Source organism: Phalacrocorax carbo, chromosome 27 (genome assembly GCF_963921805.1).
Source record: "Phalacrocorax carbo chromosome 27, bPhaCar2.1, whole genome shotgun sequence".
In the NCBI taxonomy this organism is placed as follows: Eukaryota; Metazoa; Chordata; class Aves; order Suliformes; family Phalacrocoracidae; genus Phalacrocorax; species Phalacrocorax carbo.
In genome coordinates this window covers 3,922,737-3,942,706 of record NC_087539.1, presented here as the reverse complement: position 1 = coordinate 3,942,706, position 19,970 = coordinate 3,922,737, and the positions used below count along the sequence as shown (strand labels likewise).

The following is a 19,970-nucleotide window of genomic DNA, read 5'->3' as shown; positions in this document are numbered from 1 at the left end:
CCTTCCTGGGCTGTGGTTCCGCCTCGGGGCTGGATGCTGGATCCCGTTGGGGATGGATGCTTGAGCCCTGCGCTGGAGCCCACGCGGTGTGGCCATCCGTGCACGTGCACACACCCATGGTCTCTGGTGAAAATGAGAGCCAGAGAGGGAGAGAACGCGTGGAGTTTTGGGAGGCTAGGCAGGCGCAGAGCCCCACTGCTGGTGCGGCTGTGAAAGGGCTGCCAAGGGCTGCTGAGGCCCAGCAATAGCTTTCAGTGCTGGCACCTTTTGTGTGGGAGCAGTTCTTGGACATTGTGAACTTTGGAGCCTGCCTCCGGTGAAAATGAGGCGCAGAGAGCGAGAGGCATCGAGAGGGACGAGGGTGATACGCCGGTTGTTTTGCAGGTGGAAAAGCACTGTGCCCGCATGGTGTCCTGGCTGCAGGAGGTTAAGCAGGAAAATGAGGGAGTGCTGAAAGGGCTGGGGGAAAAGAGATGGGTGCCCACAGGCCCCGGGGCGGGAGGGCTCCACAGCGTGCGTTCCTTGGCAAAAAAGCGCTCTTATGGCAGAGTCTCTGGCTCTGCTTCAGGAAGCTGTGGCGCCTCCTGCCAGGTAAAGGGGGTGGGATTCACTCCTTAAGTAGCTTGTTTACCACCAAAATTGACACTTTGGTGAGATGCTCCGCCGGAGCAAGCACGAGGAGCACTGTCAGGCCTTCCCAAAGGAGATTGTCCCACGGGAGAGCTGGCAGAATTTCTTGCTTCTCTGAGTCACTTTGGAGAGAGCCCGACCCGAAGGTTGGGCTCTTTAACCCAGCCACATTCAGCAGAGCATCCTCCAGGTGGCCGTCTCACCCCCCCGGCTCTCCGAGAGGTATGCAGGCAGCAAAGGCACCTTCTGCCAAAGTGCTCCACGCTTCAGCCTGCCACCCTGGGGAGGTCACTCGGGAAGAGCCGCAGGGGGTTGAGCCCCCTCGGTGTCCCCTAGAGCTGGGCTGCGTGTAGATGTAGGCCACACTCAGAGAGCACCAACTTGCCGGGCTTTGTGGGATGCCTGTGACGCAACCGGGGCGGAGCTGCGTGGCCATTCCCGTGTCACCCTGATTATTGTTGCCAGGGGGTGTACGCATGGGACCCACGCTAAGGGGGACGTGAAGATCCACATCTTCCCCCTAGTAATGCTCTAGGCTTCAGTCAAAGCCCACACCCGTCAGTTCCCCCCCGCAGACCCTGACCCCTCAGCTCCCCTCTTCAGACACATCGAATCCCTTCAGTTCCTCTCACGGTCCCTCCCTCCTTCTCCTCAGGTCCCCCCTGCACACCCTCCATTGCCTTCACTTCTCGGCAGGCACCCCATCATCTCAGTTCTCTCCAGACACCCCCAGCCCCCGCAGCTCCCCCTACCCAGACCCTCCCGATCCCGCCAGTTGCCCCCAGAAAGCCCGCTCCTTTCAGGTACCCCAGGTACCTAGTCCCCTCAAGGTCCTGCTTCCTCCAGAACCCCCCTGGCCCGGTCCCTGGCCAGGCCCCACACTCATGATGCTGGGCAAGTCAGCCTACTTGGGGTCAGGTGTGGCTGGGGGGCATTTTCGAGGGATTTGGGCAATGGGAGGGAGTTATTCTGCCTGCCACAGTCTGGGCGGAGGGCGATGGTGGGGAGCTGTTCCCACCAAACAGGGGGGAGGCTGAGGGTGGGGACTTGTTGCCTCCCCACCCGGGAGTGGTGACACCACAGAAGAACATAGCAAGGCAGCTGGGGACAATTCACAGGGAAAACTAAATCCAGCCGGTTGCACCGAGCACCGGCAAGGCCGGTTTGCTCCTTCCAGTGGTTCCTGCTGGAGATGGTTCCCGTTTCGGCCCGAGAGCGGTGCTGTAGCAGAGGTTTGCTCTCCCGCCAGCGAGCAAAGGCAGAAAGGCGTGCAAAGGAGCCTGAGCAGGGCTCAAATGCAGCAGAGGGGGGCGTGGGGGAGGGCAGCCAGGAGGGGGCGAGGCCGGTGTGACTGCCGCCGCTTCGGGGCCCGGGAGCACTGCCGACGGGGCGGGGCCGGCTGTGAGGAGCCATGATGGGTGTGTGAGCGGCCACGCCCCTTGCAGCAGGAGCTGCTTGCTCGTTGGTAGAGCAGAAGGCCGGAGGGCGCTGATTGGCTGCTGCACCCTATAGGAGGGTGGTTGAGCAGGGGTGGGTAGGTGGTGCTCGCTGGGGGTGTTGGGTGCAGAGGGTGGTCAGATGTGGGCCGTGTGCAGAGTTAGGCCTGAGGGTGCCCCTGCCTGGCGCCCCCCGGCCGGTGCCTGCGAGGCCGGAGAAGAGAGGGGGCACGAGGGAGAAGGCAGTGCCCGAGGGGAGCTGTGTGGGCCATAATGCGGAGGGGAGTGCACTCGTGAGAGTGCCCGGGTGCCTGGTGGCTGCTCCTGGCTGAGAGGAGCGCTTGCAGGTGACCAAGAGGTGTTTCTGCAGACCCTGAGCCCCTGCTCTCCTTTCCGCATGCAGGAGGAGAACCATCAGGGCACGCACGATGCCCTGCAGATGCTCAGCAGTAAGGCTGGTGTCCCCTCCTCTGCCCACGTCCCAGAGCTGCGCAGGCTGGGGCTCAGCGGTTCGAAGGGGCCGCTGGAGGTCATCTTGTCTCGTCCAGCCCCGCTGCTCAAGGAGGGTCACCTCGCTGCGCTGGGCCAGCGGCTGCGGGCAGAAGCGTGACTGGGGAGGACATTTTCCCCAGGAGCTGGGGGTGTCCATCCCTTCGCTATGCGTGGCCCTGTGATTTGCCCAGTCTCCCAGTGCCCTGGGGCAGTGGGTCAGCAAGTGGGCATGGCCCTGGGGCTGGAGAGGGACGAGGGTGATACGCCGGTGGTTTTGCAGGTGGAAAAGCACTCTGCCCACATGGTGTCCTGGCTGCAGGAGTTTAACCAGGGGACTGAGGTAGCACTGAAAGGGCTGGGGGAAAAGAGATGGGTGCCCACAGGCCCCGGGGTGGGAGGGCTGGAGAAGGGTGGCAGCGGACTCCGGGACTCAGACCCTTCCTTCTCCCAGGTGCTGCGTCAGCAAATAAAAAGTCTTGAAGAGGCACTGGAGGAGGAGGAGGAGATGTGGTGAGTTGGGCCCCTCGCCCCACACAGGTGTCTAGGGCGGTCTCTGCAGCACCCAGAGCGATGGGGCTGCCAGTGCTGGAGCCAGGCAATGGTGTGGGGGGTATGTGCAGCACACGGTGTGACAGGGGAGCCCATTCCCTGCCTGCCTGGGGTGCTGTATGGTTGGAAGGGGACCCAATGCATGGCCCTGGAGGTCTGTAACTCGTCCAACCATGCCCTGTTGCCTGCAGCCAGCAGCAGAGGAAGAAGGAGGCAGAGGTGCCGGGGACTACACTGCCGGAGCTGGTGGAAGCACAGCTGGAAAGGGGGATGCCCGTGCCAGCCCCTGCCCTGGCCAGCGGGGTCTCCCTGGGAACCGGGGTCCATGGAGGTCACAGCCACGCACGGGCTATGCTCCTGCATGAGGCAGAGGCCAGTGGCACCGAGCAACTCCAGCTGTCCCGGCTGCGCTGCAGGGCGCGACAAGTGTCCTTGCTCTGTGTTGACCTGCAGGAGAGGGACATGCTGGCGAGGAGCCGCGGCTTCATTTATTGGCTGCAGTGAGTGTCCCCAGTGGGTGCCGTGGGGCCCGCTCCCGGGCAGCGGCTGGCATGGGCCGGACCCCTGCTCCAGCCAGCAGGGCTCACAAGCTGGGGAGCAGCTGGCTGGCTGTGGGCTTTGCAGCTGGGAAGTGCTCAGCGTTGCTTTTCCCTGAGCCAGGGCTCTTTCCTGGGCTTGCGGCGTCTCGTGCACCACCCTGCCCGGGGGAGCAATGAGAAATGGCGGGGGAAGCAGGCTGTGGGGCTCCCAGAACACACCCTGCATCCCATAGGCAGGATCTGGTTGGGACGCATCCAGCCTGCCCTGCCTCCCATCCCTCTTCTGCCCCACAGGACGCTCATCCTGCTCTTGGTCAGCCTGCAGCTGGCTGTCGGCTTTCCTCTGGCTGCTGTTGTCCTCTACGCCTCCTGGTACGACCCCGAGCTCTTCCACCGCCTGCTGTTGCATGTGCTGTGTGAGACCAACATCGACCAGGCAATTGCATGGGAAAGATCTTCCCCAGGGTCATGGACGGGCCGCTGCCCTTCTGACAGCCCCCCACCCTCAATAAAGCCTTTTCTACCTGAACCTCCATGTACTGGGGTGTGTTTGTTGGGGCGCGCGGAGAGGGTCTTGCCCCGCATGCCAGTCCCTGCATACCCTCGAGGCCAGGGCCAGTCTCAGCTGCTAGGCACTGGGTGCCACCCCGCCGCCTGCCGCAAGCTGGGTCCCTGCGTGCCAGCCTCAGCTGCCCTCCCTCCTGCCCTCCGTCCCCGCACGGTATTGATGCCACTGTAGAACCAGGGGGAACCACCGTCTTCTCAGGCCACGGTAGATTTTATTCTCCACCATTGGAGGCTGGCAACCCTTTAGCAATGTCCTGGCCAGCCCCTGTAAGTGAGTCTGAGAGTACTGAGGCACCAGGAACTGGGGACACATTTCCTCGCAGGCCAGCCCCATGGCCCCCGCATGCTCCACTGCCTTCCTCCCCACAGCTCCCCACAACCCTGCAGGTACTCACCTGCCCTCTCACCTTACAGCCCCTATGGACCCCACGCGGCCCATCCCACGCCACAGCACCCAACCCTGTGTCCTTCTCCCTCCCCAAAGTCCCCATGACCTTGGTCTCCCCGCCTGCCCAGGCTCTCATCGCTGGTGGTCCCACAGCCCTGTGGCTCCTCGGCCCCATCCCCAGCGGTGCGCTCCCCATGGCCCCGTTGCCGGTCGCTCCCACGGGTCTCGTTCTAGCAATCTCGTAGCCGCTGGCCCTGTCCCCAGGGCCCCGCCCCTGCTGACCCCACAGCCACCGCCCGGCACGGCCCCGGCTGCTCCCTGCCAGCTTCTCCAGCCGCTCGCAGGTTTGCCCTCCGAGGGCAAAGGCCCCGTCGCGTGGAGGCTGGAGCCACCCGACCTGCCAAGCCCTGAACGCGGCGCCGCTGCACGCAGCCGCTCCAAGGGTGCAGCTGAAGCACGTGGGTCACTGCCTGCCTGCCCCCTGCCCCCACCCCTTCCTCCTGCTGTCCCCCCGCGTGCCGCAGCTGCGCTCTGAGCAAGAGGGAGACCCCATTGCTCTTGGGAGCCCGCAAGCCCAGTGCCTGCGGGGGCTAGAGCAGAGGGCTGCTCTTTATGTTTCCCCTTCCTGGGCTGTGGTTCCGCCTCGGGGCTGGATGCTGGATCCCGTTGGGGATGGATGCTTGAGCCCTGTGCTGGAGCCCACGCGGTGTGGCCGTCCGTGCACGTGCACACACCCATGGTCTCTGGTGAAAATGAGAGCCAGAGAGGGAGAGAACGCGTGGAGTTTTGGGAGGCTAGGCAGGCGCAGAGCCCCACTGCTGGTGCGGCTGTGAAAGGGCTGCCAAGGGCTGCTGAGGCCCAGCAATAGCTTTCAGTGCTGGCACCTTTTGTGTGGGAGCAGTTCTTGGACATTGTGAACTTTGGAGCCTGCCTCCGGTGAAAATGAGGCGCAGAGAGCGAGAGGCATCGAGAGGGACGAGGGTGATACGCCGGTTGTTTTGCAGGTGGAAAAGCACTGTGCCCGCATGGTGTCCTGGCTGCAGGAGGTTAAGCAGGAAAATGAGGGAGTGCTGAAAGGGCTGGGGGAAAAGAGATGGGTGCCCACAGGCCCCGGGGCGGGAGGGCTCCACAGCGTGCGTTCCTTGGCAAAAAAGCGCTCTTATGGCAGAGTCTCTGGCTCTGCTTCAGGAAGCTGTGGCGCCTCCTGCCAGGTAAAGGGGGTGGGATTCGCTCCTTAAGTAGCTTGTTTACCACCAAAATTGACACTTTGGTGAGATGCTCCGCCGGAGCAAGCACGAGGAGCACTGTCAGGCCTTCCCAAAGGAGATTGTCCCACGGGAGAGCTGGCAGAATTTCTTGCTTCTCTGAGTCACTTTGGAGAGAGCCCGACCCGAAGGTTGGGCTCTTTAACCCAGCCACATTCAGCAGAGCATCCTCCAGGTGGCCGTCTCACCCCCCCGGCTCTCCGAGAGGTATGCAGGCAGCAAAGGCACCTTCTGCCAAAGTGCTCCACGCTTCAGCCTGCCACCCTGGGGAGGTCACTCGGGAAGAGCCGCAGGGGGTTGAGCCCCCTCGGTGTCCCCTAGAGCTGGGCTGCATGTAGATGTAGGCCACACTCAGAGAGCACCAACTTGCCGGGCTTTGTGGGATGCCTGTGACGCAACCGGGGCGGAGCTGCGTGGCCATTCCCGTGTCACCCTGATTATTGTTGCCAGGGGGTGTGCGCATGGGACCCACGCTAAGGGGGACGTGAAGATCCACATCTTCCCCCTAGTAATGCTCTAGGCTTCAGTCAAAGCCCACACCCGTCAGTTCCCCCCCGCAGACCCTGACCCCTCAGCTCCCCTCTTCAGACACATCGAATCCCTTCAGTTCCTCTCACGGTCCCTCCCTCCTTCTCCTCAGGTCCCCCCTGCACACCCTCCATTGCCTTCACTTCTCGGCAGGCACCCCATCATCTCAGTTCTCTCCAGACACCCCCAGCCCCCGCAGCTCCCCCTACCCAGACCCTCCCGATCCCGCCAGTTGCCCCCAGAAAGCCCGCTCCTTTCAGGTACCCCAGGTACCTAGTCCCCTCAAGGTCCTGCTTCCTCCAGAACCCCCCTGGCCCGGTCCCTGGCCAGGCCCCACACTCATGATGCTGGGCAAGTCAGCCTACTTGGGGTCAGGTGTGGCTGGGGGGCATTTTCGAGGGATTTGGGCAATGGGAGGGAGTTATTCTGCCTGCCACAGTCTGGGCGGAGGGCGATGGTGGGGAGCTGTTCCCACCAAACAGGGGGGAGGCTGAGGGTGGGGACTTGTTGCCTCCCCACCCGGGAGTGGTGACACCACAGAAGAACATAGCAAGGCAGCTGGGGACAATTCACAGGGAAAACTAAATCCAGCCGGTTGCACCGAGCACCGGCAAGGCCGGTTTGCTCCTTCCAGTGGTTCCTGCTGGAGATGGTTCCCGTTTCGGCCCGAGAGCGGTGCTGTAGCAGAGGTTTGCTCTCCCGCCAGCGAGCAAAGGCAGAAAGGCGTGCAAAGGAGCCTGAGCAGGGCTCAAATGCAGCAGAGGGGGGCGTGGGGGAGGGCAGCCAGGAGGGGGCGAGGCCGGTGTGACTGCCGCCGCTTCGGGGCCCGGGAGCACTGCCGACGGGGCGGGGCCGGCTGTGAGGAGCCATGATGGGTGTGTGAGCGGCCACGCCCCTTGCAGCAGGAGCTGCTTGCTCGTTGGTAGAGCAGAAGGCCGGAGGGCGCTGATTGGCTGCTGCACCCTATAGGAGGGTGGTTGAGCAGGGGTGGGTAGGTGGTGCTCGCTGGGGGTGTTGGGTGCAGAGGGTGGTCAGATGTGGGCCGTGTGCAGAGTTAGGCCTGAGGGTGCCCCTGCCTGGCGCCCCCCGGCCGGTGCCTGCGAGGCCGGAGAAGAGAGGGGGCACGAGGGAGAAGGCAGTGCCCGAGGGGAGCTGTGTGGGCCATAATGCGGAGGGGAGTGCACTCGTGAGAGTGCCCGGGTGCCTGGTGGCTGCTCCTGGCTGAGAGGAGCGCTTGCAGGTGACCAAGAGGTGTTTCTGCAGACCCTGAGCCCCTGCTCTCCTTTCCGCATGCAGGAGGAGAACCATCAGGGCACGCACGATGCCCCGCAGATGCTCAGCAGTAAGGCTGGTGTCCTCTCCTCTGCCCACGTCCCAGAGCTGCGCAGGCTGGGGCTCAGCGGTTCGAAGGGGCCGCTGGAGGTCATCTTGTCTCGTCCAGCCCCGCTGCTCAAGGAGGGTCACCTCGCTGCGCTGGGCCAGCGGCTGCGGGCAGAAGCGTGACTGGGGAGGACATTTTCCCCAGGAGCTGGGGGTGTCCATCCCTTCGCTATGCGTGGCCCTGTGATTTGCCCAGTCTCCCAGTGCCCTGGGGCAGTGGGTCAGCAAGTGGGCATGGCCCTGGGGCTGGAGAGGGACGAGGGTGATACGCCGGTTGTTTTGCAGGTGGAAAAGCACTCTGCCCACATGGTGTCCTGGCTGCAGGAGTTTAACCAGGGGACTGAGGTAGCGCTGAATGGGCTGGGGGAAAAGAGATGGGTGCCCACAGGCCCCGGGGTGGGAGGGCTGGAGAAGGGTGGCAGCGGACTCCGGGACTCAGACCCTTCCTTCTCCCAGGTGCTGCATCAGCAAATAAAAAGTCTTGAAGAGGCACTGGAGGAGGAGGAGATGTGGTGAGTTGGGCCCCTCGCCCCACACAGGTGTCTAGGGCGGTCTCTGCAGCACCCAGAGCGATGGGGCTGCCAGTGCTGGAGCCAGGCAATGGTGTGGGGGGTATGTGCAGCACACGGTGTGACAGGGGAGCCCATTCCCTGCCTGCCTGGGGTGCTGTATGGTTGGAAGGGGACCCAATGCATGGCCCTGGAGGTCTGTAACTCGTCCAACCATGCCCTGTTGCCTGCAGCCAGCAGCAGAGGAAGAAGGAGGCAGAGGTGCCGGGGACTACACTGCCGGAGCTGGTGGAAGCACAGCTGGAAAGGGGGATGCCCGTGCCAGCCCCTGCCCTGGCCAGCGGGGTCTCCCTGGGAACCGGGGTCCATGGAGGTCACAGCCACGCACGGGCTATGCTCCTGCATGAGGCAGAGGCCAGTGGCACCGAGCAACTCCAGCTGTCCCGGCTGTGCTGCAGGGCGCGACAAGTGTCCTTGCTCTGTGTTGACCTGCAGGAGAGGGACATGCTGGCGAGGAGACGCGGCTTCATTTATTGGCTGCAGTGAGTGTCCCCAGTGGGTGCCGTGGGGCCCGCTCCCGGGCAGCAGCTGGCATGGGCCGGACCCCTGCTCCAGCCAGCAGGGCTCACAAGCTGGGGAGCAGCTGGCTGGCTGTGGGCTTTGCAGCTGGGAAGTGCTCAGCGTTGCTTTTCCCTGAGCCAGGGCTCTTTCCTGGGCTTGCGGCGTCTCGTGCACCACCCTGCCCGGGGGAGCAATGAGAAATGGCGGGGGAAGCAGGCTGTGGGGCTCCCAGAACACACCCTGCATCCCATAGGCAGGATCTGGTTGGGACGCATCCAGCCTGCCCTGCCTCCCATCCCTCTTCTGCCCTGACTGTGCATGTGTGTGGCCATGCCCGGTGCGTGAGAGAGCGTGGGTACTCCTGTGCTTGGGGAGCACAAGGTCGTGCGTGGCTGTGCCCACGCGCGTACGACTGCACCTGTGGCAGCACCCACGGTGCTGGGCACAGCTACAGGTGAGCAGGGTGGCGTGGCTGTGCTCAGCTGTGCGGGGGGTGCATTCCTCTAAGCGCACCCGCGTGTCCGTGTACGATTGTGTGTCTGGGTAGGGCAGCATCCCTGCCACTGTCCCTGCCGATAGGGCACGTGGCTCTGCCCCTCACACCCTGCTGCCTCCCGACGCGCAGGTGCAGCCATGCAGACCGAAGTGGCTAAGGAAGAGCTCCGCAAGCTCCGGGAGCGCCTGGTGCGCTGTTCTGCCGAGACCAAAAGGCACAAGGAGCTGCTGCAGTGCCCGGTAGGTGTGCAGTGCTGCCCTTGTCCCCAGGGGCTGCAGCTGCGAGCGCTGAGCCCCTGACCCTTCCTTTCCCCACGCAGGGGAAGAAGCAGCAGGAGCTGCAGGAAACCATGCAGGAGCTCAGCCAGAAGGTCAGTGTCCCCTCCTCTGCCCTGGCCCCAGCTGCGGCTCCTGTGGCTGTGCCAGGGGCTGAGTGCCTGTGTCCGGCTCCTCTTCCAGAACCGTGCTGTGGCGCAGTGTTTCGAGAACAACTGCCAGGAGCTGCAGCGGCTGGAGGGGCTGGTGGCCCAGATGAAGGTCAGCTCACAGAATCACAGGCTGGTTGAGGCTGGAAGGGGCCTCTGGAGATCATCTGGCCTTGTCCAATGGCCCTGCTGAAGCAGGGTCAGCGAGAGCCACCTGCTCGGGACCATGTCCAGATGTGGAGCGTGCCCAGAGCTGGGCCTGGGGGTCCCTCCCTCTGCCTGCCCCTCGCGCCTGCAGGGCCGGGGAAGGAAAGGGGACGCGAGGGCAAAGGCAGAGCCCGAGGGGGTCTGGGAGGGGATAATGCCAAGGGCAGTGCACTCGTGGCAGTGCCCGGGTGCCCTGATGGCAGCTCCTCTTCCCCTCCTCTCCTGCAGGCCCACGTCCAAGTGGCAATGATGGAAGCAGCCGTGAGCCTGCAAGTGGCGCAGAAGGTAGAGGGGAAAAGGAGGCGTGTGCTGAAAGGGTCAGGGAACGGGGTGCCAGTGCTGGGTCCACACAGCCCAGCAGCCACAGTCAGTGGTGTGGCTGGGGAGGAGATTTACTCCGGGATAGGGCATCCGTGATGGAGGGCTTGGGCCTCTGGATGTCCCCCAGGCTCCTGGCTGTGGCTGTGCTGCAGAGGGGAGCCTGATGTGGGTCGGCAGGCACAGCAGCATGGCTTTGGGAAGGGGGTGGGATGAGTGACCCTCCCTTGTGTGTCAGGGGAAGCCGCGTGTAACGGCCTGCCAGGCATGGGCTGGAGGGGGTTGCTGGATACTCTGGCACTGGGCCCCAGCTGGTGTCATGGGGGGCCTCCTCCACCCCCTGCCCCTCCTGGAGACAGACGTTCCTGTTCCCTCTTCCCTCCCAGCACGCCCTGGCCCTGCCCTCACCTCCCAGTGCCCTGGGGACTGACTGGGGGTGCCCTTTCACACCATGGCTCCCTGCAGTGTGTCCCGCTTGCTTTGCAGTGGCGTCAGTGCGCAGAACTGGTTACAGCTGTTAAGGAGCAGGTTGAGGTCATTAAGGTACTGAGGACAGGAGGGACGGGGGGGTCACATGCTTGTGGGGGGAAGGCCCCTCAGAGTGGGCATGGCACAGACTCCTCACCACATCCTCTGCTTGTCCAGCTGCTCAGGAACAAGCTCCAGCACCTCCTCAGAGCAGTACCTCTGCTCCCTTTCAAACAGGCAGCACCTTCTCGGTGGCGACTGGCTCCCGCAAGCGCCTCAGAACAGCCATTCCAAGTAGCCAAACACGCCAAAATGGTCCCCGAGGGCTTCCTTGCATGTTCCTCCCACAAAATAATGCCATCTCTAGGCTAAAAGGAGGCCCAGCGCCTTTGCGCATTGCCACAAGAACACGTAGAAATGGTTTTCTACCGTCACAGAGCGCGGTACGCGGTGGCACGGGTGAAGTGGCCTCTTTTCCTCCCACCTCTCTGGAAAAGAGGCTTATTGTGACAAAAGGGAACTCAGAGTCTGTTCAGCCTGAAGCAGAGCGTTGGCTCCCTTGCACACACAAAATCTCTCCCGGTTAAAATCCGACCCACCTCCAAGCCCGTGGGTGCTGCAGAGCTTTGGGCAACTTCAGGCAGTGCCCGTAGAAGAGAGTGGTAAGAGTGAAAATGTGATGGAGAACAAAACGAAGGATTCCATTCTTGTTTTCAGTTCATCCCAATGCCTGTGCTTTACGGCGTCTTCCTCTACATGGGTGTGTCGTCCCTCAGAGGAATTCAGGTAGGGGCTCTGTTACAGCGCACGGCACACCTGCTCCCTGGTATTTCCCGGCCGTAGGAGCGGGCAGAAAGCAGTGGCGTGGGAAAACACCTCTCCGGGAGCAAGCGCTGAAAGTGTTTTGTGTGAGCAGCAGCTCGGGGGAGGCCCAGGAGGGGCGTAGGGCTGGGGGAGCGGGCACGGTCAGGGCTCTCTGTGTCACGGCTTAGGGCAGGTCGGGCTTTGGTGAGGTGGAAGCGGGGGAATTCAGTGCCAAGGGAAGGCAGTTTCTGCCACCGGTGGAAATCCTTGCCGGGGGATTGGGTGGGCCAAGAAATGGTGCTGAGAGAAGAACATGGACTCCTTGCAATTTGGTGGGCAGCTCTGGCGGGCAAGCTGGGTGGAGCGAAGGGAAACTGGGGGCTGCTCCCAGGAGGAAGCGAGCGGGCTCCACGACCTCTCCTTGCAAGCGAGACCCTGAGAACTGCGTCCGCGTCTCCACAGGGCCAGAAACCTTCCGCAGTCCCACGGTGGCAACTTTTCCCCCTTGGCTTTTTGCAGTTCTTCGATCGCTTGAAGCTGTTCTGGATGCCGGCGAAACACCAGCCGGATTTCATCTACCTGCGGCACGTGCCCTTGCGAAAGGTGCATTTCTTCACCGCCATCCAGCTGATCTGCCTCGTCCTGCTCTGGGGCATCAAGGCGTCCCGTGCCGCCATCATCTTTCCCATGATGGTAAGAGCCGCTGCCGGTGTCGGCAGCAGGAGGTTTGCAGCGTTGGAGGGAGATGTAACGTCGCCTCTGGCCTCACCGCATCTTCCCTCTTCCTCACAAAGGTGTTGGCTCTCGTTTTTGTGCGCAAAGTGATGGATTTCTGCTTCTCCAAGCGAGAGCTCAGCTTTCTGGATGACCTGATGCCAGAAAGCAAGAAGCAGAGGTTGGGCGACGCCAAAACCAAAGCCCAAGAAGAAGAGGTAACGCTTGCTGGGGGCTCGGGGCCGGACGTCTCCCTTGGGCTGTGAGATGGCCTCTTTCTGTCCCAGCTGGTCTTGAAATGTTGGGGGAGGAGCAGAACGCAATAGAAATAGATCCCAATAGCCCGGATCCCACAGCTTCAGCGTGTCTTTCCCTGAATTAGCAGTGAGCTTAACACTTGAGTGAGGGAGAATTTTAAAGAGTAGTCTTTGAGGAAAAAAGGTGAGGAAGATGATGATGATGGTGATACTCACGGTGGGAAGATTTGCTGCTAATAGTGTTTTTAAGCCTTGCAAAACATTTGGAGCGGAGGTCGATACCCTGCTGCACTAAGAGCTGAAGCTGCCATGGGACCCAAGGAGAGGGCACATGCAGCGCTTTTACCGCCTGGTGTGTTTCTCTCCACTTTGGTCACAGACGGAGAAATTGATTTGTCCCTTTTTACGCCAGGAGTCCCAGAAGATGATGGAAGCTGCTGCTGCAAATTCCATTCAGCTGGAACTGGGGGAGACCAGCGGCTTGGATATCCCACAGCAACCCAGTGACAGGTAAAGCCCCGTGGAGGCCCAGGGCCCCTGGCAGGATGGATTTGCAGGGGTTTGGCCCAATCTTCTCCACTTGCCTCTTTCCTGAGCATCCCTTAGGCACCAGCAGTCAGCTTGGGGGGAAAATCAGGGCTGCAGGAGGCGATGGCAGGGCTCTGCCTCCAAGCAGAGTGGCTGCACAGCTCACGTTTGAGCCCGGGCACCCTCATCGTCAGTGACTTTACGCAGCTGGAGAGCCTCGTACTTCCAGCTGAGGAGCTGCAGGCATGATCTGTAGCAGCAGTGGCTTAGGAGCCCGCTCCAGGGCTGCACAGCAGCGAGAGCCGTTGCACGGAGCCGTTGCTCTGCAGCTCTCGGGCTCGCCTCCCAAACCTCCTCCCGCGGCAAAGGCCCCTGTGCCTGTGCTGAGCTTTGCTCCTCCGAGCCCCCCTGTTCCTCTCGCCGACGCTAACGCACTTGGTGCCGTCAGTTCCCAGAATCACGCGTTGCCCTGGGCAATATTTATTGCAGGGCTGATCCTTCGGAGATTAATATCTCAGACGAGATGTCCAACATGACCGTGTGGAAGGTGCTGACGATGAAGAGGGAAACGCTCTGACTCTGGGGAGGAAAGAGGTAAAGGCTGGCCCGTGAGGGCGACCGTGCTCCTCTGCGGCGACGGCGCGTGCCTACGGCTGTGCCGTGCTCTGGCCAGCACTGCCGAGCGAGCGGCCCGGCCCTGGGCACAGGCAGCAGGGGCCGTGGCATGCAAACCAGCTCCTCCCCGCCGGGCTGGTGCCACACACGGGGCTGAATCGGCAGCAGCCGGCCGCTCTGGCGCTGACGACGCTCTCCCTCTTCTTCTCTTTCCCCCCGCCCCACTTTTCACAACTAGGAATGTTGACTCTGAATGAGGGGAGTGAGAACGTGACTGCGGGATGTGCCGACGCAGGCCCGGGGAGAAACCGCTTCCCTTCAGCCGGAGGATTCCCATTAAAGCCATGCAGATGTTGTCGGTTACCCTGGGTGTGCTTCAGGCGTTCAGTATCCCCAGAGCAGCAAACTGAGGGGCGCGTCACAGTCCGTGGGAGCTGGGTGTTGTTACGCCTCCGTGTGTACGTGCGTGTGTTGGTGCGGTTTTGTAGTGGTCGAGGGGCTGCTACCGCTCCCTCATTCAGGGCTATTTTTTCAGTCTCCAATTCCTCCTCGCCTTTCTCTTTTCTCCAAATATAAACTCTGAATGTACACAAACACCTTCTGTGAGGTGTGACGCGTTCTGCGCTTGCCTCTTCGTCCCGAAAAGGTTCGTGCTCTGGCTCGGGCTCCTCCCTTGAGTTCACTCCCGCGTCTCTCCCTGGGCCGAGAGGGACGCCCTCCGTGGCGGGGCAGTGGAAGGACCCTCTGAGCAGTTGGGCCCAGGCGAAGGACGAGCATTTGCTGCCTGCGCTCCAGTTCCGCCCCCTTTGGTTCTTGTTTTGATTTCTCGCCTTTGCTTTGGCTCTGCCGTCGGCCGGGAAGGTGCAAAGTGCAGAAATGCCCCCTTCTTGTCCCCTGGCTGTCACCTGAATGGAAGGGAGCACTGAACATGGAGCGCCTTGAGTGCAGCGTGTGGTCGTGGGAGCGGGCAGGTGAGGCGTGGGGCTCTGCGCCCCGGGGCTGTCCCCTGCCTTGTTCCGCCGCTTCCCTGCCTTTTACCTCCCGGGGACTCTGGGTGGTTTCTTCTTCACCCCTGTCCTTGCAAAGCCTTTTCTCTCACAGGGAGGGACGAGCCAGGAGGGAAGCGGGCAGGTGCTTTTTCCCTCCTGCCTTTCCTTTCCTGCCGCTTTGCAGGAAGAAGCCGTCAAGCAGAGCTGGTTGTTGTGCTCCCTTCGCAGTCTGGGGGGTTGCTGGGCCGTGGTGTCACCCCCGGCACGCGCGGTCGGGTCGGGTGGCTCTGGAGCCTGGGAGGAGAGGAGGACCTGGAAGAAAAGGTGCCCTTGCATCCCTGCGCCTCGCTGTGGGCTCAGCACGGGCTCCAGGCTCTTGGCATCTGCAGGCGGTGCCCCGTGCCCAGCTGGGACGGGGCCGCACCCCCTCCTGCCGTCGGCTTCTCCTATCCGCTGCGGGAGCCTTTTCGTGCATCGACCCAACCCGAGATGCCAACAGCAGGTTGTCGCTCCTTGCAAAGGGGAGAGAAAATAAAGATGAATGAGGTTATAGAAAATATACAGTTGATATAAATACAAAATGGCTCTGGGAGGATGAAAGCAGCACGTCACAAGCAAAGGCCAACATCAGAGGGCTTTTCACAGAATCCCAGCGTGGTGGGGGCTGGCAGGGCCCTCGGGAGCTCACCCCGTCCCACCCCCTGCCCGAGCAGGCACCCCCAGAGCAGGGGCACAGGGCCGCGTCCAGGCGGGGGGTGAATGTCTCCAGGGAAGGGACCCCACAGCCCCTCTGGGCAGCCTGTGCCCCTGCTCTGGCACCCGCACAGGGAAGGGGTTTGTCCTTATACTGAGGTGGAACTTCCCGTGTTCCAGCTTGTGCCCGTGGCCCCTTGGCCTGTCGCTGGGCACCACTGAAAAGAGCCCGGCCCCATCCCCCTGACACCCGCCCTTCAGATATTTATAGGTACTGATGGGATCCCCCCTCAGCCTCCTCTTCTGCGGCTGAACAGACCCTGCTCTCTCAGCCTTTCCTCCCAAGGGAGATGCTCCACACGCCTTTTCATGCATCCTTGGGTACCATTGGCCTTCCTGGCCCAAAGGGCCCGGTGCTGGCTCAGGGTCACCTCGCTGCCCCCCAGCACTCCCAGGGCCTTCTCAAGAGAGCCGCTCCCCAGCAGTTCAGCCCCCAGCCTGTGCCGGTGCGGGGGGTTCTTCCTCCCCCGGGGCAGGACCCTGCACGTGCTCGTGTTGAATTTCATCAGGTCCCCTGGGCCCAGCTCTCCAGCCTGGCCAGGTCTCGCTGGGTGGCAGCACGGCCCTCTGGTGCATCAGCCGCTCCTCCCAGCTTGGCATCGGCAGGGAACTTGCTGAGGTGACACTCGATCCCATCATCCAGGTCACTGATGGATATGTTGGCCAGGACTGGGCCCAGCACAGACCCCTGGGGAACACCACTAGTGACAGGCCTCCAGCCAGGCTCTGCTCCACTGATCACGACCCTCTGAGCTCTGTTGTTGAGCCAGGGCTCTGGCCACCTCACTGTCCCCTCCTCCAACCCCCACTGCCTTAGCTTGCCTGTGAGGATGCTGTGGGAGACGCTGTCGAATGCCTTACTCAAGTCAAGACTGACAACACCCACTGCTCTCCCATCGTCCACCCAGCCAGTCACGCCATCAGAGAAGGCTGTCGGGTTGGTCAGGCATGAGCTTCCCTTGGTGCATCCATGCTGACTCTTCCTGATAACCTTCTTGTCCCCTGCGTGCCTGGAGATGACCTCCAGGATGAAGTGCTCCATCCCCTCTCCAGGGACGGAGGTGAGGCTGCCTGGCTTAGAGTTCCCCAGCTCCTCCTTCCTGCCCTTTTTCAGGACTGGAGTGACATTTGCTGTCCTCCAGCCCTCGGGCACCTCTCCTGTCCCCCACGGCCTTTCAAAGATGATGCACAGGGGCTCGGCCAGAATCCCTCCGCCAGCTCCCTCAGCACCCGTGGGTGCATCCCATCGGGGCCCGTGGGTTGGCGAGGACCCAGTTTGCACAGGTGGTCTCTGAGCCAGTCCTTCTGAGCCACTGGTAAGTCTTCCCTTCTCCCGATTTGTGCTCTCTCCTCTGGGGGCTGAGATGCCGGAGGGCCGGCCTTAGCAGTAAAGGCCCAGGCAAAGGCGGCATTCAGTAACTCCCCCTTTCATGGGGTTTTGCAAAGGGTACTTTGACCGGAGCCAGCTCGGCACGGTAACTGTCGGAGGGGGAGGAGGCTGGGTTAGCTCTTTGAAAAGGAGGGGAGGCTAAAAATCGAGGCTTGGAGAAAGGGCAGGGGGCAAAGGCTGGGTTTTCCTGCCGCTCTCCCCCCGTGACGCCCGTGCGCGCCCTGTCCACGCTGCCTTCCTGTGCTCTGAGCGTGGGGCTGCGCTGGCTGCTCCGACCCGCCGCCTCTGCCTGCCCGGAGGGGAAAGCTGCCGGTGGCCGGGAGCCCTGCGCTCTCCTCCGCTTGGGCAATGACCCTCCGTTCCCGTGGGGGTCTGAGCCAGTGAAGAGCCCTGGCTGCGGGGCTGGGCGGGTGGGACCGGTCCCTGCCGCCCTGCCCCTGAAACGCAATTATCGCCCTCCTAAAGAAAGGAGAACGCTGGTTTTCCCCGTTTTCCTTCTCCCCTGTGCACAAGGAGAGCCCAGCCGGATTGCGCTCCCTCCTCGCAGGGAGCAGGGCCGGGGGCTGGGGTCGGTTTCAGCCCGGGCCGGGCATCTCTGCAACTTCGGAACAAAAGAAACCCACCCCGGAGGGAAAAGCCAAGTGGGTTGTAGTGAAGTGCGGGCTCCGCGGGGGTCTGCATCTCCCCGGCCTCAGGGGGCTGCGACACGCTGGCAGCTGCCTTGGCAATTGCTGGTTTACAGAGCGACCCGGGCTTCCCCGAGGTGCCCGAGCGCAGCCCCTTCTCCAGGCGCAGCTTTGGTTTTGCTCTTGATGTCCCCGAGCTCGGGGCTGAGCCTGGTGGCACCAGCGCAGAGTTAAAAGGCAGCATTCTGTATTTGCGGGGGGGGGCGGCTGCACGGGGGATCCTCCTCCTACCGGGCACCCCGCAGGTCTCTTTGTGCCCGTTAAGTACGTGCTTCCCAGGCACATTCATTAGCTTTCTGATAACAGCTACAGATAGGCAGAGGTTACTTGCCCACGCCTGCTGGTGTCTCCGGCTGCTCCTCAGGGGGCTCTGGATGAAGGACATACTCTTCCTCCCGGTGTCCGCTACTTAACCCTTGTGTTCCCGCCAACTCGCTTCTGAGATGACGCCCGTGCTGCCCGTGAGGGCTGCTCTGTTCTGGCTGAGTCTCTGCTCTGCAGTTCCTCACCTTTGTGGCTCTGTACGGCTGCTTTTCTTAAGGCCAAACGTCATCGTGACTTTGTTTAGGTCCTTCGAATCTCGAGGCCTCTCTGACTCCCTAAAGCAACAAGCTTTAGTCCTCGTGCAGGCTGTTCTTGTTTCGGCTGCCTCCTTACCCCGGCCAGGTTTTGGCTCCGGGTCCCAGCCTTAGCTGAGCTGCACTAGACTGTATCAGTAACTCCCAACCATTTATACCCTGAATCACCGCTGCCTAAACGTGAGGCTGTAATGTAGCCCTTAAAACAGAGGTTTGGCCCCTAAGCTCTAGGGGTGAGGCTTTGGGGATCTGAAACTTAGGCTTTGAGTCTGAAAGGAGCGGGGTTCTGACAGAAGCACATTATCTATTGCATTCATGATTAAAGAATACACTGGTTGTCCCCAGACTTAACGTTCAGTTGCGGGACACAGCAGCATCCACGGCTGGTTCACTTCATCACCCTGGTTACACGCGGGGCTGGCGGGACCCAGCGCTCCGCCTGCCGGCCCCCTTTCTACCCCAGACACCCACGGACGGCTCCTGGTTTTGCCAGGGTTTCCTGCTTCCTTCTGCAGAGGAGAATTACACGGGGCAGGGGGAAAAACCCTCTGTCATGGTTTTAGCTGGGATAGAGTTAATTCTCTTCACTCTAGCTGGTATAGTGCTGTGCTTTGAAATTAGCATGGAAAAAAACCTGTTGAGATAACACACAGATGTCTGGGCTGTTGCTGGGCAGCGCTTGTACCAGCCAAGGGCATTTCCAGCTTCCCAGGCTCTGCGGGGGGCACAATGAGCCGGGAGGGGAGGGGGCACAGCCGAGAGAGCGGATCCAAACTGGCCAAAGGGATATTCCATCTCATGGAACGTCATGCCCAGTGCGGTACCTGGGAGGGGCTGGCCGGGGGAGGGGGCAGCAGTCGCGGCTCGGGGACGGGCAGTGTCGGTCGGCGGGGGGGGAGCGGCTGTGTCCCTTGTGTTTCTGTGGGTTTTTTCCTGTTTTCCCTTTCCCTTCCTTTTCCATTTTATTATAGTAACATTATTGTCATTATTATCATAATCATTTATCATCATCATTCTATTGTAGTTATTAAACTGTGCTTATCTCAACCCACAAGTTCTTTTGCTCGTCCGATTCTCTTCCCCATCCCACAGGGGTGGGGGGGGGGTGTGAGCGAGCGGCTGCCGGGTGTTCAGTTGCCAGCTGAGGCTGAACCACGACAGTCAATTTTTGGCGCCCAATGTGGGGCACGAAGGGTTTGAGATAATAACAGTTGCTGGTCACAGCATTGATTCATGTGCTCGCAGTATTAGTTTGTCCAGTCTTTCCCATGCCGATTGTAAAGTACATGTTAAAAATTGCTGTTGGTTTTTGCAGTTTGCTGTGCTCTGCAGTGATTAGAGATGTTTTTCCTAGGAGGCTTGTTATTAAAACACTGGCCTTGACCGTTATCGGTTATTTAGGTCTTGCGTGGAAGCCTTTACTGTACTTCAGCTGCCACCTCATGGAGGCAATTAGCAATTACGCCTCCTCCTCTGAGAGGCTTTTTATGGAGGAAATACAGAATGGCACCTTGGCTACCATCTTATATAATGTCTCCTCCTTCATTACAACAACTTTTCAGTATCTTGAACATCCTTGTGTAGTCCAGATACATCTGTTGATATTGCTTTGGCAGGTGGTATCAGATCTGCCTAAGGTTAGTAAGCAAGTTAAGAATCTCACCCAGAGATCTGCCCCAAGGCTCGATAGCTATGCGTGGCAGGGTATGTGGGATAGTATGGGCAAATGCCTAAGACGGTGGGCACCCCCCGTGACGTGGGACTTCACCCCTGAACCAGTGCAGAATCCTGAAAATTAGTAGAACATTTGGAGGAAGTATGTTGTCACCCTGGCAGTTCCAGAGAGATACAAATCACTGCCATGTGCTGGGGTCTGGCTCACGCCTATCGAGCCCTATT

General features: G+C 61.2%; 1 protein-coding gene and 1 long non-coding RNA gene across 3 annotated transcripts in view; one reads left to right on the top strand and one right to left on the bottom strand.

Annotated features, from left to right (window-relative positions):
• The window catches only part of LOC135317799 (tubulin alpha-1C chain-like), an 887,270-nt gene that overhangs the window by 315,286 nt on the left and 552,014 nt on the right, over positions 1-19,970 (bottom strand). The window lies entirely within an intron of this gene.
• On the top strand, positions 13,616-14,271 carry LOC135317811 (uncharacterized). The gene is made up of 2 exons (XR_010376454.1): positions 13,616-13,654; positions 13,914-14,271. It is a non-coding gene; the product is annotated as an uncharacterized LOC135317811 (long non-coding RNA).